This window comes from Lucilia sericata, unplaced genomic scaffold, assembly GCF_015586225.1.
Source record: "Lucilia sericata isolate MDLA Ls3-8-SP2 unplaced genomic scaffold, ASM1558622v1 Contig000458F_arrow, whole genome shotgun sequence".
In the NCBI taxonomy this organism is placed as follows: Eukaryota; Metazoa; Arthropoda; class Insecta; order Diptera; family Calliphoridae; genus Lucilia; species Lucilia sericata.
In genome coordinates this window covers 46,729-52,728 of record NW_023994473.1, presented here as the reverse complement: position 1 = coordinate 52,728, position 6,000 = coordinate 46,729, and positions in this window count along the sequence as shown.

Sequence of the window (6,000 nt, the reverse complement as noted above, 5' to 3'; positions counted from 1 at the left end):
CTTCTTACTAAAATGATAGATAAAAACATCAAAGCAGAACGCAATAATAAATGGTGTCAATTACTATCTAATTTAAAACCAGGAGATACAACTTTTTGGAGAATTAGCAGAAGTCTGCGAGAAAAAGGTAAACACCAAATTCCATATATCAACTATGGAAATACCAAAATAACAGATGATAAGGAGAAAGCTGAAATTTTAGCAAATACATTTGTCCAAGCAAATAATCTTACCTCAAGCTACAAACATTCAATGGATAAATTCATTAACGCAAGAGTTAATGATTTTAGGAAGGAGAACCCATCTTCTGATTCCGCCATTTTTACAAATCTTGGAGAAATAACAAGTGTTGTGTCATCTTTAAAAGCCTCCAAATCACCTGGGTTTGACAATATCACTAATATACTTTTAAAGAACCTGCCAATTAAAGCGTTGAAATTGTTAGTCATTCTCTTTAACAGTTGCATTAAACTTAATTATTTTCCAAAAAATTTTAAAAACGCTAAGGTTATAGCTATAAATAAACCAAATAAGCCTAAAAACAGCCCTAACAGCTACAGACCTATTAGCTTGCTAAGCAATCTAGGTAAAATATTGGAAAAAATTTTACATCATCGCCTAATTGAATTTGTAAATTCAAATTCCATTGTTGCTAAAGAACAATTTGGGTTCAAAAAAGATCATAGCACTACTCACCAAATAAAAAGGATAAAAAATAAAATAATTGCTAATAAGAACAACAAAATATCAACGGGCCTTATCCTGCTAGATATAGAAAAGGCGTTTGATACTGTTTGGCATAACGGCCTTTTATATAAACTTTTACTTGCTAATATCCCGAAATATCTTAGTAAACTTATTGCTGATTTTATGGACGATAGAATTTTCAAAGTTGCAATTAAAAATACGACCTCATCTGACAAACATATTTCCACTGGGCTGCCACAAGGATCTGTTTTGTCACCACTCCTGTATTCAATATATACATCCGACTTTAAAGTTCCGAAGTACATGCAAACTGCATATTACGCAGATGATACCGCTTTAATTACTTCAAGCAAGAGTACCGGTGCTCTCTTAAAGAAAATGGAAAAAGGACTTGTAAGTTGCAACAAATATTTTCACAAATGGAAAATCAAAATAAATCCAATTAAGACTCAGGCTATAATTTTCCCATTCAACAAATCCCCTAAAAGATTGGCCCGGCGTCCCTTGTTAATAGGAAATAATGTTATAAATATACAAAACGATGTAAAATATTTGGGGGTTACGTTGGACAAAAAACTTATATTCAAACGGCATATCAACGAAATCTGCAAAAAAGCAATTAAAGCTTTTAGAGCCCTATGGCCATTGCTAAATAAACGTTCATGTCTGAACATGAAAAATAAGAATCTTCTATTTAAACGTGTTATAAGACCCATATTAACATATGCATGTCCTGTATGGAGTACTGCAGCTAACTGTCACTTGAATCGTTTGCAAGTTATTCAAAACAAATGTCTCAAAATGATATATAACAAACACTGGAGATACCCAACATACCTTATCCATGAAGAAACTGGTTACGAAAGAATTACTGATTATATAAAAAGAATTAAAAACAAATTTTATGAAAAAATTGAAAGTTCTTCTTATCCCATGATAAGAGAATGTGTAGAAATTATACAAAGTTAAATGCAAATCACCAAATCGAAAATGATATGTTTATACGGTGCTATTACAACTAATAGCACAACTTTAAACCTATATAATTTTTCTTCATATTTGAATTCATTTAAAATCATATAAAGGTTTTTCCCATTTTACCTTAGAAAAGATTATAATGTAAAAAAAAATATTGTAAATATCACTAGTCAATTCATTATTTGTTGTAATATCTATATAAAGATAAGATCTCATTTGTAAATATTTAGTAAGTAAAGATGTAAATAAAGGAAGATTATACAATTCAAAATTCAATTCTGATCATTACTTCTGGAAATATATTTTATTAACTAGTAAAGCAATAAAAAAAAATTTTGGACTATTTATTGTTTTATCAATAACACGGTGTGACAAAATTACAAAAAATCAATACACTAATCGCGATACCTAGTGAAGAATGTAGATCTAGTAGAGTAGATTGCAGTACCATTTCTAGAACCTTCAATATACCCTAAAAATCGGAAGATATTGGAAAAAACGCTTTTTGTTGACTAGACAGACCAAAAAAAATTATGTCTCAAAATTTTCTTAACCGATTTAATATTTTTCAACTGTTTTGTAAAGAGTACTTTGTACTTAAAAATAAATACAAATTTTTTTATTTTTTTTTATTTCAATTTCCTTACGATTCACGACAATTTTTGACCCACACGTTATTAGAAAACCTATTTTTTAAATACTTTTTTATTTTAGCCCATATTTTTATGAATAAAATAAGATATGAATCGTTGAAATTAGATAAAAACTGACAGAAATATAATGTTTTTTCGTAAAAACAAAAATTTACCAAATCTCTCTTTGCTGAAGTAAAATATCAACTTAAGATATGCACAAATATAAGCTTTATTATTCAAATTGATAATTTACTTTAGAAATTTGGTAAATTTTTGATTTTACGAAATAAATTCTATTTTTGTCACTTTTTATCAGATTTCAACGTTTCATATCTTATTTTATTCATAAAGATATGGGCTAAAATAAAAAATATGTTTTCAAATAAAGTGTGGGTCAAAAATAATAAAAATTTTTATTTAGATCTAAATATTTTACACATTTCCGTAAAAAATATAAAAGTGTGTATACTTTTTAAAAAGGACATATTAAATCGGTTAAGAAAATTTTGAGATATAATTTTTTTGGTCTGTCTAGTCAACAAAAAGTGTTTTATTTCAATATCTTCCGATTTTTAGGATATATTGAAGATTCTAACAAGTGAGAGTATTATATTCGGCTGTGCCGAATCTCATATACCCACCATCAAACCGTATGCCTTAAAAAGAATGCTCCCCTATAAACATTAGGGTGTTATTACTCATCAAATTAACTGAAGAGGACCTTATATAAGAGATATGGTTAATAATTGACCGTTTTTCATAAAAATTTTTTAGATCGATTTTGGTTCATACAAAACGTCTTTACATCGAATATCACTTCCCGACACTTTCCGCATGAAATTCGGTAGGAAGATTTACGTTCCTATAAATGTTTCTTATATAAAATTTCATGACTGTTCACGTATTTTTAAATCAGCAAAGATCGTTAAAGTAATTTTCTTATGGACTGATCCTCAATTCATTTGGTAGAGAGGTTTTATCTCGTATAAAAATTATGTGTGTCGAATTTCGTCGCTTTTCTGTATTCTGTATTTTTAAGCCAGTAATGATCGTTTAAGTAATTTTTTGAAGGGCAATCTATATTGGGAGTACGGTCAGAGAGAGATTTTAGCTTAATTGAAACTTATGTGTGTCGAATTTCATCACTACACTCGTATTTTTAAGCCAGTAGTTAGCGTTAAAGTCATATTCTGAAGGGGACCTAATTTGGGGGTAGGGTCAATTATGGACCGATTAAAATTAGGTAGGGAAATTTTGAATCATATGAAACTTATGTGTGTTAAATTTTATCACTATACTCGTATTTTTAAGCCAGTAATAAGCGTTAAAGTAATTTTCTAAAGGGGACCTTATATGGGGGTAATTAAAATTTGGTAGATAAGTTTTGGATCATAAGAGACTTACTTATGTCAAATTTCATTGTTATACTAGTATTTTTAAGCCAGTAATGTGCGTTAAACAAATTTTCTGAAGGGGGCCTTATATGGCGGATAGGGTCAATTATGAACCGATTCTCATAAAATTTGGTAGGGAGATCATATGAAACTTATTTATGTCGAATTTCATCGCTATACTCGTACTTTTGAAACAGATATCCGAAAACCTTACCTATAGAGAATATTTGTGGTAAACGATAAAATGATCTACTCATCTAGGTCTATATCGCGTAATGAGTGTTTTTGAGTGTCACACAGTGTAATTATACTGCAACACAAGTTTTTATGCTAATAAAATAGTTGTACACTTTCTTTTGACGCTCGCTGCATCCAAAAGCAATATTGTGATTTTTGAATTAATTTGTGATATGTTTCTTTAATACAAAATAGTGTTTTTTTCGATTCATTGCTGATTCTTTTAATGTAAGTGCCGATAAATGCCGATTTTTTGGGAAAAAATTTCCGATATTTGAAAACAAAAGCGTTTGAAAACAAAAGCAAGAGAGCTCATTTGAGAGCTCCCCAGCGGTAAATGAAACAAAGTACTTAGATAATATTCGATGACATCAGTATGACGTTCTAAGCGAGCAATCTAAGTACTTAGAGTGCAATGTATGCGTAATCCAACATATCATGCACTTTAATTATAACATAGATTACGATTTAAGCAGAGAGTTAGCTGCCTTTTTCATTTGGTTTTTGTTTTTATTTCTTAAAAAAAAACCTAAAGTACCGTTTTATTTTTCTTTTGTATACTACATGAAAAGAAGAATCTTTTTGTATCAGTTTAAAGTTGATCTTTTGTAAGTGAAGTTGTATTTTGTTAAAAAAGTTATTTTATTGTAAAAATTTAAAATAATTGTGGTGATCTAAACGGCAGAAATGGATTTAAAAATTGGTGTAAATTTATTTCATACATTCTAGTTTTAATACTGATAATTTCCTCCTGATTGTTTACAGGCTCTGTAAAGGAAGATGGCCAAAAGTTTCAAAAGAAAATTAAGATTAATTTCATTTATCTTCGTTAAAATTGTTTAATTATATTTTTATTGAATTAACTATAATACATGTTTATTATTTGATAATCATTTTTAAATAAACTTACATAATTTTAAAATAAATATAAAAAAATATATATTTTTTCTATAACAAAAAGGGAAGACAAATGCAAATAGGATTGTAATCTACATACATTACAAGCGTTTGCAAGCGTTTATAGGCGTCTCATTAACTTCGCTTAGAACTCCACACATTATGTAAGTGAAATTTTAATTTGTCCTAATGATATTGTGGCTTACATTCTAAGCGAGAGCACATCGATGTGGCAGCCTAGGACACTTTTATGTTAAATCAAAGTAGAAGAATAAGTGAAAGCATCACCACTGACTGCCACGAAATATCACTTAGATAAGCGAGTACATAATGTATATTTTTACCGCTGGGTCGTTGCGTTTCGCTGGTATTAACCAGGGTGCACTCATAAGGTGAAGTCAATTCAACAGCTGATCACTCATTTTTTTATTTGAGTTACACCATTTAGAGTTGCCACAATCCGAATAATATAAGGGGGCTTACCTTTATTTTTCAATTCATGTATAATTTTTAATAAATTTTATCTTATAATACATATTTACATTACGTGAAGAGATTTTTGGGCATGTGGGATTGTCTTTTTGTAAGGTAAATTTAAAAAAACACGGTGGCAACATGTAAATTTTTTGACAGAAGTATCTACTTTTGTTGTTTTTGTAGAATTGACTTCAACTTATAAGTGCACCCTGGTATTAACTATGCATTTTTAATCAACTATTTTTGATCTCAGGGGAATTAAACCACGAGTCGTCAATTTACAAACTTTACGCTTTTTTAATTGGCACAGGCCTGTGCATTTGACACAAATATAAGAATAACAAATTGGCTTGCTCATTAATATCGACAGTGTAGAAAATTCTATCAAAATCGCAAGAATTAGTAATACATTCTAAAAAAGAGTTATCAACATCATTAATATCGAAATATTCAATAAATTCCTTAACCATTGGTACTTTTAAGCCAATAATGACAATATCATTGTATTTAGTCAATACTATCCTCAATTAGTGTCAAATTACTGTAATGAAGATAAAAACACCAATAAGGATTTTACGACCAGATACAGTTATTTCAATAAAAAAAAATCGGCAGACACATGAGACATATCTCCTCTCCTATTAGTTTTGTATTTAGTTTTGACCGAAAGTAAC